Source organism: Tympanuchus pallidicinctus, unplaced genomic scaffold (assembly GCF_026119805.1).
Source record: "Tympanuchus pallidicinctus isolate F22 unplaced genomic scaffold, pur_lepc_1.0 scaffold3, whole genome shotgun sequence".
Lineage (NCBI taxonomy): Eukaryota > Metazoa > Chordata > Aves > Galliformes > Phasianidae > Tympanuchus > Tympanuchus pallidicinctus.
The window spans coordinates 43,653,243-43,665,979 of record NW_026294747.1 but is presented as its reverse complement, the minus strand read 5'-3'; the positions used below and the strand labels follow the sequence as shown (position 1 = coordinate 43,665,979).

Sequence of the window (12,737 nt, the reverse complement as noted above, 5' to 3'; positions counted from 1 at the left end):
TCTGGATCTTCAGTCCTCTTTGGTGTGCCTTGGTAGAAGTGGGTTGACCAGTCATGCTATGAAACTGGCAGGTCTTCTACACACTTTGATAGAAAAGGAACACTGCAAAACCAAGTTACCCAGTTTCAGCTGTTGGTATTCAGCTCTAGTGATCTCATTTGAGTCTCCAGATTTGAGCTTCTGCATCCTTCTCTCTCTAGCTATTTCAAGTCTGTTTTTCAGGTTACTCTTACTATATATACTGTCATGGTTGACTAAGGTAGAGTTTCCTGTGGAATGGAGTGGTGTCAATCCTTCTACTTTATTAGACCTTTTCATAATACAAAAATAATCTGCTCCTAGACTATCCACAAAGCCAAGGATGTTTTCATTCAGCAAAAGTTTCTACTGTGGTGCAAATGAGAGGTGGGTGGGTAAGCAAGCCAATGTTATCTTTAGAGATGACTTGAAAGTGTGCACATGAGAAGGAGGCTGCGCTTTCTCTGTCGGTGCTGTTCAGCCAAGTCACCAGAGAGGAGTTTGGCTGGACTGTACAACTGATATCCTGCAGGAATTTAAACTCCTGCTGCATTTCCAGTAGGGTTAGATATGAACCTATTTGCTGGAGCAGTGCTGCAGTCTTTTGTGTGTACATCAGAACCCCTACTTTCTTCTTCCTATTTTTGGTGGTACTTGCTACTCCTTAGGCCTGAAGTTGCTGCTGAACACTGTTAAATAGCTCTCCATATCAACCAGAACACAGCCACATTGGTGACAGAAAAAACAAATCCTTTGTGGCTATGAAAATGAACCAGAATTAGTAGCTCTGCATCTCATAGAGGTGGTTTTCTTGCACCAGAAACAAATTAGGACAGCATTTGTAAACCACAGCTCATTCACAGCACTACACAACACCACCATAGTCTGGACCACTATTCCTAAGGACTGTCTCAAATGTCCCCAATATACCGATTTTTAACAGTACTTTTGTGCCATTACATGTCCTGGTTTTTTTTTTTCCCTTTAGTATATTTATTTTTACTTTCCTGGGCTCTCGATCTTGAGAAATGTTTGGTTAGGTTTTCTAAGTTCTTGAGGAACTAGTTCAATAAATCCCTGCTAGCTTGAATGAGTGTACCTTACACATCCCACCACATTTTTCATTATGTCACTTGGATACAAATGCACGTGTTTTTAATGGGAAGTTAATCCCTGAATTACAGTGAAATGATTAACCTTTCACCCTTGAATTCCTCGCTACCATATGATCTAGTTCTTATGGAGCTAAAAGTTAAAGCAATAGCAACAGCTGAAAATACTTCAGGCAAGTGGATATTTGCTCACCATGGAAGATCTTAATTGTACGTGCATGTGCTTTTTTGGCTTAGGGAGCAAAGATAAATAACAGGCACAGCTACTTTGTCCTGCAAAGATATAACTGTGCCTACTGTTATTACTGCTGACTCGGGATTCTCAAAAATAATGTGCCAGGGAAGTACTGTGGAGAATTGATGTCCTGCAGTTTGCAGCTATTTCACTTTCAGTTAAAACAAAGGGTCATGACACTTGTGGCATTTAGCTCATATGTAAGAACAGGTTGTACCAAGAAGGTACAGCCCATCTCAGTTTGCTCAATGCAGCAGTCGTTGCATGTTCTTATCTCACTGGACATCTATGCCTAGAACCAAACAAATTAAATACACGGAATCCTCTTCCTCAGATTGAGAGTGTATTTTTATTCTTGCCCTAAAATCTGTGGTGATGTGGGTGAGAGTTTTAACTACAGCATGTCTTCTTCTCCATGACTTGGAGTTGCTGAGTGAAGACTAGCCAGTGTTGCACAAGGACCTGCAAGGTGAAAGCGAGAAAAGCAGGCAGTAGGTTGGCTTTGCCTTATTTCATGTATCTTAAAAATGCTGCATACCGGTGTGCCTACCTGGGAACGTGGCCAAATTCCCTGCAGCTGGGTTAAAGTGTTAAAAGTAGACTAAAATGTGCTGGTAACCTCTGTTTCTGCTTGTGTTAGTGCCTAAGTGGTTTTGAGCCAGACTGTCCTGTTTTTATGTCCTTGCCTCTCCCTGATAGATGAGGCCAAAGCTCTAGCTAGAAGGTCAGTGTGTGCTTCCACATGCTGGAGGAGTAGCCTTCCAGTTTCCGCTGATGACCTGTTTCTAGCCTATATCGACATCCCCTCAGGCTCCCTCATTCCTATGGTGCTGGCAGGCTTTAAAGTGGTGTGATTTCCTGGATGGCTTTTTGCATCCAGCCCCTTTAAAAGAGGGAAATGAAATTTGTTTTCACCTGGGGAAAAAAACAAACAAACAAACAAAAAAAAACAAACAACAACACATTTCTCAAGTTGTTTAATGGTGTCTTTCAGGAAGGACCTTCTGCGGGCTGCCTCTGCTCCAGCATGCAGATGACATGGATGGCCCCAACATCCCAGGGAGAGGAACATCTGCTTGGCCTCCGGCAGGCCTATGCCCATTTTTGGGAGAGAGGTCAGCTTTGAGCAGACCCCAGAGAGATGATGGTGGAAAAACACAGGGTAGGACAGTGGCACCTGGTCTTGAGGTCCCAGAAGAGTGTGAGGAGGAAACTGGCTGGCGGTACTTAGCCATCTCCTGCCACTGTTCTGCTGTTTGCTTGGGCTGGCTAGAAGCCAGGCCTGGAGGAGACTAGGAGTACCTAGTGAGCTGCCTCTGGTCCCCTTTTCCATTTTTAAACAGTAGGTTTTGAGCAGTGTGATAAGCAAGGAGGACTGGAATGGAGTGTGGGGCGGCACCCCAAATGCCAGGAATTGGCATCCTCCCAGCCTCATGGGAGAGCACCTCCTGGGGTGAAGGGGACTCACAAACAGCCTTCCATCAATATTTGTATTGGAAACACAAATTGGCTGCCCTTCTAAGGTTTCACTGACTTAGGCCAGAGAAGATTGAGGGAGATAGATAGACTTAGGAGTGACTGCCTCCAGCTGCCCATAGTATTGTGCTGTCTTGTCCCCACAGAGGAGCTGGGGTGGCTTGGGGCAGCCTGGCTTCCCTCAGGCCCTGGCTCCCTGCCAGCTCCCTCTGCCTTCCCTCAGAGCAGGCACATAGCGAAAATACGTACGTGCAGTTAGGTTCTTTTGCCTGTGCCTGGACCTTTTCTTCCAACTCATTTCCAAGTGCAGCGCTGAAAAACCACAGGTTTTCTCTTCTAGCTGGTCACAGCTATTGCTCCTTGACGTGTCTTTGAATCCAAGGAGCGAAAATAGTTCTGTGAGATCTATTAAGTCTCTGGCTTGTAAAATACAATAATTTCTTACTAGGTTACACTAATATTTCGTAATTCATTCTTAATATTATTCTTCAATAAAGCTCTGCACAAACAATCTATCCCACAGGAGAAACCTCTGCCAGAACCCAGATGTCAAATACATTTGCTTCAATTACAGGAGTTCGTGACCTTTTCTGTTTGTTAATGTGACGCCATGGAAATAATTTATAATAAATAAGCGTGTTTCGGAGTCAGGTGCCCCACAGGGCCTTTTTCAGAGATACGACAGCCCTTCCTGAAACTGGTCTTTCCTGTTTTGTTTTTGTCTCCTAACAATGAGGTTTGGGGAACAACTTGAAACCCTGCCGCTGAGCCAAGTCCAACTGCTGAGAGGTAGACAGGAAGTCAGAGATATCTCAGATTTCAAATCTTTCCTGAAATTGGCTGCTGATCAGGTTCTTCCTTTTTTTCTTTTATCCTTTATCCAGTATTTCAAATTTCAAACAGCAGGCTGTATAGATCTAAACAAATTCTAAATGTATCAGCTTAAATCACCAAATCAGCTAGGAAACTATTGGAATTTCTTGGATTCAAATAGCAGATTTGAAATGTTAAGGGTCATTTGCATATAACACACTAATTTAAAGCTGAGGTTGTACTGTCTGCCTACAACATTCAGATATGAGTGCTCTACGAGTTATCTGAAGGCTAATATGTTGATAATGTATTTCCACAATCTTTTTCAGCAGATGTGACAGTGTTCGCACAAACACGTGAGACTAGTGCCTGAACTAAGAGCAGCTGGCTCTTAATGAAGCCAGGGCAAGAAAAGAATGCAATTAAAAAAACAAGAGCCTTAGCTCCGCTCATTCTATTGTCGGCTGTACGTTATGGTTTATAATGTCTCCTAAGTTTGTTGGGTTAACCATCTCGGATTCCTAGACAGTAGCAGCAGCAAGGAATTTCTCCCAAGGAGGAAGACGAATCTTTCCCTTCTGCATTTATGTGGTCCTGCTTGTTGCTGTGTGCTATAGCTCATGGTAGGAAAACTCTAGCTCAGGGTCAGGACGGCACCCTTTCCCTCACTGGTTACTGGGATCCTCACCTTACCTTGTGCTGGTCTGGGGCTGGCAGCCATTAATAACATCAGAGATTGACAAGTAGCTGAGAAGAAATTGTTGCAGCCTATGCAGATGTCACAGCTAAACCCCTGTGTGTCTCACTGTCTGTGGAGAGACAGATCCAAAGTGTTCTGGCTGATGAAGGATGAGTCCACCATGGAGTTATTCTCACGACATATTAATGATGTGCACAAGGAAAAGCTGCCTTATAGTACACAACAGGCCAGCAAATCTCTTTTCAAATTTGCAGTACATCTGATCTAAATGAGAGAGAGTTTAATTTGGTCAACGAAGTATTTGCCTGTAATTTTTTCTCTAGACATCCTAGCTGCACTTTCAAAAGATGCTAGACGTGGTACAATAAATCTGTTCTTCTACAGCACTATCGGAGGAGACAACTGGCTGCAGTTTCAGGTGGTAGACAGAGTTCCAGCAGGTTATGTCAAGAAAGCATGACATTAAAGAGACATTAGGAAAAAGAAAAAAAGAAGAAGAAAGCATTATAGACACAGACTGAATTAAATGATAACAGCTTTCTATAACAAAGTGTGTAGACCCCACCCAGCATATGTTGTAGAGGAAGGAAGGTGTCTGTTAAACTCAGAGGTTGTAATAGGAATGAAAAAAGCCAGTCTCCAGCTGAGAGTATGACAGAGATGATGAGGACTACATTTTAATGTTTCTCCCAGCAAAACCTCAGGGGATAAAGATTACTGCTGCAAAAACTTCCATGATAGTAAAAGCCTCTGGCTACAGAAGTTGTTTATAACAAAGGTGTGTTAACAGCTTATAGACTTCAGCTGAAAAGAACTCTGACATTTCACTGAAATCTGAGTTGGAGAAACCTTTTTTTCTCACAAAAAGCCTCTGCATACAAAACTTTTATTTAGTGGTTGCACTGGGATTTTGGCTGTGAGACACCGTATGCTGTGTGCTGGCCTTGTCCTGATAACAGCCTGCTTTTATGTCCGGACAGCTGAGCTCATTGCTTGGCTATTGCAGAATATATCACGTCATGTCAATTTCTGAAATCAAAATATTTCAGACACAGTGGTGTTAAATGCTTACTACATCTAAAGGACTCTCCTCAGCTGCTTAATTGCATTTGATATGTTTCAAACAAGGCAAGAACTATCAACCAATGATGTTTTCCACACACATGTACTTTTTTGCTTGAAAGGTTCTGATGTGCTCTGTGCAAACATGATTCAGCCTCTGAACTGCTTGATACTGCAAATCAAAGTTGGCATGATTCATGAACTGTGAACAAGTGGTGGGGTTGGATTTCTGATGCAAAGGATCGCTGGGGAGAGCTCAGGCTTGAAACATCTGTGAGCATTCCTGCTCACAAACTCATTCACTGGTGTGTTTGCGCAAAGTGAAGAAAGAGCGTCAGAGTCTGCTTGAAAGCTTTTACAGACATGAAGAAGTATTCAAGAGCACTTGTGTCAGTATTTACACAAGGGCTTTTTACTGTTTCACGCCTACTTCCTAAATGGTTGAGGCCAAAGAGGATAAAGCTCTCTCCTGCTTGTAGCTCCTTTCTGTAGTCTTCTCCTCTGGCTACTCCGTTTTCACAGAGAAAAACACCGGGAAGTTGTAATTCAATAGCATAAACAGATTCGGTAACAATTGAGTAGTGTGCTGTGCAGAGGTTGAAAACAGATGAGACAGGCCTCGCTGGGGGATGTGTTAGGCAAAGTGTAGCCCAGACTAATAAATTTTCCTCTGCTGGCTCTGCACGGTGCTGCTCAAGTATCTCAGCACTTGTGGAGCTTGGTGCTGTGGTTTGGCCCTGACCAGCCTAGTTTATTTGCTCAGTCTTAGCACCAGGGTGCCCTGGTTGAGGCAGTGGGAGGCGCAGAGCAGCTGTGCAGCTCCAAGAGATAGGAGGGTTGAGTGGCTGTACACGGTCATGGGACAGAAATGAGGAGAGAGGGGCTGAGAGCTTAAGGCAAGGGAATCAGGTCTCTCAAGTGAGCTTTAGTTACAGAAAGATTAGCAGCTGCTTAAGCAGCACATGGGGCACTGAATGCTGGCAAGAGGCAGGCAGGAGGGAGGAATATATCTGCAGCTGGCAGATAGGCTTAGGCAGCAAAAAACAGAAGTAAATAGGTTTCACTGCTTATCTTCATGCTTGATTTCACTGGGACAAAAATCTTTAAGGGAGAGGAAGGTTCATCTACTTCTGCAGCTAAAAAATATATACCACAATTATGTTCTCTGCCTCCACACAAATGTTCTTTCCCTCCACTCAAAATCAGGTCAACCACGTCCCTTGCCATGTGCAGCTGAATTTTGTATTTATTGAAACAAACTGTCCAATTTTCAGGCTGCTTAAAGAAGAATGGAAGGTGTGTCCTTAGACATCCAGGAATGTGAGAAGAGGCCCCTCAAGTCACAGAGAATGTCCTTTCCTGTGCCTTGAGGAAGGAGGAATATAGTCTGGCAAACTGTATTTTTCCCCTATAACTTCCTCATTAGAAATATGGTTTTTATGTCCCTTCCTACACCAGCGACGTGAGCCTGCATTCCTGGCAGCTGCCGGCTCCAGCAGCTGGAGAGCCACGCAGGCAGGTCTGCAAATCACTGCAGAGCCTGAATAGCCCTTCAGCTCTAATATGGTAACCTGATAGAGGTAAGTGCATGCAGAGACCATATCAGTAGTTAAACAACATGCTTTTATGAACAGTGAAAGATAGCTTTCATTATAGTTCACATAACTCATTCATGTAAGTGAGATGCCTTGAGATGTGTGCTTAATGCATACCGAAAAGATAATTTTGGAGGCTTACCAGTTACTTGTATTGCTTGAAAGGAGTGACCACACATAATCTCATCAGCTCCCTTAGCAGGAATCAAAACCTCTTTGCTCTGTGATATCCCACACTGTGCAGGGATTCACAGAGGCTCTTTGTTAGCTCAGATACTTTGTGTGCACTTTTGGCAAAGGCTCTCTCCTCACAGTGACTCTGAAGTAGCTGTGTTATGGTGCAAGATGACAAAACTCATAGTTCGCATAGTTAGCATCCATGCTGCTATTAACTTAAAAGATAATAATAATCATAGGAAAACTGCGCTCAGTGGATGAGGGATCTCTGAAAGACTGTGGCTCAAGAGCAGCAGGATGGGCATGCAAAACCTCGCTCATGTACCTGAAGTTGGAAAGCACCCAGAAAGTACACAGAACTTCCTGGAGGAAACACTCCTCCTTTTTCCCACTAACACAGCCCCAGTTCCTGCTTACATCTGCCTGAATCGGAGCACAGAGGCCACACACAGCCACCTGGAGCCTCCTAGAGCCTTTGCTTCCTGCAGGTTTCTGAGCCGCACCACCATGTATGGTCGCTAAATGAGCCGACAAATAGCTCAGGCTGTGGCAGGGGCTTTCACATACCTGTGCAAGGTCTCACCTGACAGGGACTAGCATCTCAGCTAGAAATGCTACTTGCTAGAAAGGTGTGCAAATTAAAGCTTTGCATTCCTCTCTAAGAGACAGTCCCAGTCCTGCTTTAGCAAAGCATGGGACAGCTTTAGCACTGACTTTGCCAGCGCAACAGCCCAGCGAGCGACAGAGAAAAGCCCCTGGCAGCTGCTTGAGGATAACTCTATCCTCGCGCGTAGTCTCGCCGAGGCGGGGAAGCAGCCAGCAAGGAAATCCCCTCTCCGCGATAGGGATTGGTGACTAAGCACCGCGCCTCACACCTGGGCGGCAGTCAGGACGCAGCCGGCGTCCCCCTCACAGGTACCGAGCAGAGGGGCCGCCCCTGCGGGCCGGGCTGCGAGGAGGCGGCGCACGGTGGCGGCAGGTGAGCGCGGGTGGCAGAGCGGAGCTTGGCGGCGGGGCCGGGAGGTGAGCGCGGGCGGAGGAGCGGAGCGGAGCGGAGCGGAGCGGGAGGGACGGCTGCGGACGTGGGAAGCCCCGGAGGCCCGCGGCGTATCCCTGCCCGGTCGTGGATGGATCGATGCGCAGGTAGTGAGACTGATTTGCTTGTCTGAAACGTGAGGTCGGGCTTTAGGCTTCCGGGAGAACTGCGGGCATCCTCTGTAGTTCGTGGCACAGCTTAGGCTGTGCGTAAGAATGAACGGGGGCAAAGCTTGGTGTTGGTCAGGCTGTCCTGCTGAGGTGACCCCAACTCGCGTGGTCGCATATAACATAACTGTTTTGTGTGCGGTTGCTTGGGAAGTTACAGTGTGAATATATGGTGATGATTTTGCAATTTGTAAGTTATGATTTTCTCACCATGCATGTAACTCCTAGGACACAAAACCACTCTAGTGGTAGTTTTTGTAAACCCGGTGCATACCAATAGTTATGTTGAATGGGAGAGTGTGTTTTTAAAACCAATATGCTCTGTTCCTTAAAGAATATTGATCCATGTGTTGTTTCACGGTTCATGCTTGCAGAACATCAGTTGCCAAAGGCAGTGCTATTGGGCATTTTGTATGCAGGTGATGCTGCTCACCTACATTGCCTTGCCATCTCCCCATCCTGCCAGAGGGGCTTGGAAGGGAAGACCTCTAAGTGTCTGGAGTTGGCTGCTTTAAGACTTCATGAGCATTAACTTGGCAGCCTCCTTCCAAGATTAGGCTTGGAACTGTGTCTTCTGACAAGTGGTAGATCTTGAGAAATGGAGGTAGGTAGAAAAACAGTAATCTTATTTAACTATTACAGAATTTAAATTTTCATATAAATTAGGTCCAATATTAGATTATACTTAAAACAGTCTCAGACTGGTATTGCTATAAGTAAATATCTTTGTGCGATCAAAATATTCTTTGCAAATTAATATCTAAATGTTGTTATACCAGGCCAGAAATAACTACCTGGATCACCTTCTGCAGGTATGCTTCAAGTAATCAGTCACAGGTTAGCCAAAGCTTAAATGGAAATCCTATTGCAGCAAACTGGTCTTGTAACTTTCCTTCAGTGTGGAAGAGTGCCCAGTGTTACATGTGATGCATTTCTCTAGATAAGAATGGAAAGGTAGATATTGTGGTCATTCCTTCAGTTCACACTTCCAGACAGTACAGTTGTGACTGTGTAGAAAGGAGACAAGATCTCAACAGCAGTATGCTGGGACAAACCTGTGAAGCACCTGGGCATCTAATGATCCTGTGGACAGCTGCTCTATGGGGCTACAGAGGGACATATGCAGTTCATACTCTTGCCCCCTGATCTGTATAGGCTCAGGTTTTTCTCAGTAACATTTGCTGAATGCTTTGAGGTCTGCTTCTTGCTGTGGCTTGAGTTTTGTTAGCATTGATTAGTTAGGTGCCTAAGCTGTCCTGGCATCCACTAGTGAGTGAGGCATTCCTTGACACATTGTTCTCATAGAGAACAAGTATTTTCAGATTACATTTAGATAATCAGGACCCACTTAAAATACCTAAATCCTTGTAGGGGAGTATCCCACCATCTCTTTTTTTTTTTTTTTTTTTTTTTTTCCTCCTTTCTTCCTTCTTGCTTCTTATTCCTTAGGTTTTATCTATAACTGTTATTGGACATGAAGAGCCAAGTTCTGAATTTGCATCTTTCATTTCTCAAGAGTGCTTGACTGTAAACTTGTGTCTTGCTCTGGGTTGGTGATCTAGAACTCCTCACTTATGAAACAGTTCTGCCTTGTTTTCAGTGCAGAATTAGGTGAGCTGTGATCCTATAATTATGTGGTTAGGGCACGAATCCAAGAGTGGGGAAGTTTGATTTCTAGTCCCCTTTCTATTTGTATGTTGAATATTAAAATTTTTTGTGAAATACATACGGTTGAGCAATATTGAATTTCAAGAAAAATGCATTTTTTATTAAAGTGTCCCTTGATTCTTCAAAATATGTGTAGAAGATACACCTACTGAAAACCCTACGTCCAAAAGGGGATGTTGGAACCCACAGAAGTCCCATTAGTTCCCCTGTCCTTTCCTGCACTTAATTTAGGTGATGGATCCGCAGGTGATGAATCCTCTGTCTTCCTATGCAATGGAAAGAATGAGTGTTGATGGAATTGCTCAGTCAGTCATGTGTGCATAAGCTATTAATTAATTATGTTGATGAAAAGCTCTGACTCTGGTCTCCTCTTCTTTCTCCTACTCATGCGGTTCAGTAACCTCACTTGTTTGTTCCAGTACTTCTCTTTTCTACCAGCTGATTTTCATTTTCACTTAGCCTGAGTTCGTTTTACTCATAGGTGTTTAAGTTTCAGATTTACTTTACCACAGAGTAGTGGGTTGGCTTTGGAGAGTGCTGTCCTGCTCTGGCTGCCTGTTTTCCCAATGGTGCATTCTCACTCCACTCTTGTGCAACCAACTATTGGAAAACATTTTTTTTTCTATATTTTTAAGCATATTTTGTTTATTCTGGTGGTTTATGTTTCCATCTAATCAGTTAACTGGGCCAACTCTTCAAGCAGCTGTGTATTTACTGGATACAGCGTGAATGGTTTTGGCACAGAAGAGCTGAACTGCCCCTCTCAGTAGCAGCCAACAGCCCCTTTGCTCTCCCCATGTGTGGTAGTGCATTCTGTGTGGTGCTTATCCAAACCCACTGTTCCCTTGTTCAAGTTCTTTTTTATTTTTTTAATTTTGTAAAATAACTACTTTGTTTACTCTGAATTGGCTCTCCTGAGATACCTTAAATCTAGTAAATGTTCTCTTTCCAGTCTAGGACAACACCCAATATTTGTCAGCAGAGAGCTTAGGATCTCATCTTTGAAATGAAAGGCAAAGTGAGCCTTGACTTTAGGTAGGGAAAGCTGAGTTTAGGCTAAGCTGTGTTGTCATTCTGGTTAGGAATACAATTTGGCTTTCTGAAAAAGTCTCTGTGTGGAGAAAGAATTCTATTGATCCCTTTTGGCAGACGGGATAAATCTTCAGACTTAAACTAAAGAGCCTCATCTGGGAAGAGGTTCGAATCTTGGATTTGATTTCAACTCATCTGTATTGCATCATATCCCTTAATCACTTTAATACATCAAGCCATGCAGAATTAGCAAGGACACTTCTCTGAAGCTTAGTATGAGTGAATGTTTGCTTGCCTGTCACCACAGCTGAAGTTTACATTAATTCCACGCCAAAAAAAACTATGTCAGAAATCTGATGCTTATCTTTCCTCTTAATTGTACCCTGGTGATTCTGTTTCGAAGCTTTGTTTCTCAGTTACCTAATAGCCACTTAAACTAAAAGGGACATATTTTTTGGCCCTAAAATAACATCTCTGATGCGTGAGGAGTTCTTGTAGTCATGGCAGTGAGCTTTGGGTTTCGGCCTCAGAGCAAGATCTAGAGAGGTTCAAAGCCTAAGAAAGCAATTCAGAAAGAGCGTACCCAAGTGGCCTTGAAACCTGTTAGGTGCTTAAACTATTTTAGCACCTCAGCTTGGGAGCCTGAAACTTAGATGTGAGCTCGTATGGTGTGCTGGAACCTGGGGGAGCAAATGCCTCACTCCCTACCTGGTGGAGGGAGGTTTGACTCCAGTGGCCTCATAGGCATGTTGTGCTCTGGGTACATTGGTACACACAAATAGCTCCACAGTTTCATCTGAAGCACAGAGAGGAAGAAGGGTGCTTGCCTTTGTGACAGCATGGTCACCAGAGCACTGAGAACTTTATCCTACTTGCAGAAGTTCAGCCCCTCTCTTCCACTGAGCCTCTGTCCCTCCAGACCAAGGGGGTAAAGGTAGCTTTCTGCCCACTGTTTGTTGAAGCTGGGCCCAAATGCATGGCAGGATGGTTCATACTGCCAGAAGATGGCCAAACTCTTGGCCAGAGCTTGGCAGGGGAGGATGAAACGGGACTGAGATGGGCTTTTGCCAAATTCAGACAGCAAATCTGTTTTGTGTATACGTATTCTGCTGAGGGAAGTGCCAGCCTTCCCTACAAAGGAAGAAGGTTTTAAAGGTAGCTCTACCTATCAATGCTTCTGTGGTTTGTGACGAACTGGTGCAAAAACAAATAGTTCTTCCTGCTTCTGAGAGATTAGTAAATTTAGGAAGGGCACTGTATTTAGTAGCTAACTGCTAGGTGACAACAAAATATTTTCAAGATCACATTCAATTTCCAGTAGCAGAAAATTCAAATGTTTTTAGCTGTTTTCCAATTTATTGTAAAAAGTAGGATTGCAGGCTCTTTAATCTTCAGTTGAAGCTCACTGTCTGCTCAGCAGTGACTGGAATAGCTAAAAATCTTCCTTCTGTAAACCTTGACCAAACCCGGAACATCTCCCTGTGAATCATCCTGGCTTTTGTTCAGCTCAGTGGTGTGTTTACTTCCAGATCTAGTTTCACCAGTGTTTGAAATGATAGGTTTGAATCTCTTGTGAAAGGTGTTGATTTAAACTCAGGAGCATAAAAAAAATGTACATTCGTGGTGTGTTGTGCACTTTGTCTTGA

General features: G+C 43.9%; 1 protein-coding gene across 1 annotated transcript in view; it reads left to right on the top strand.

Annotated features, from left to right (window-relative positions):
* Nucleotides 1-7,635: 7,635 nt before the first annotated feature.
* Nucleotides 7,636-12,737, top strand: part of TC2N (tandem C2 domains, nuclear) — a 39,217-nt gene continuing 34,115 nt past the window's right edge. The window contains exons 1-2 of the mRNA XM_052694043.1: nt 7,636-8,167; nt 8,766-8,995. The gene's annotated coding sequence lies outside the window, so the exon portion shown is untranslated. The remainder of the gene's footprint in view (nt 8,168-8,765; nt 8,996-12,737) is intronic.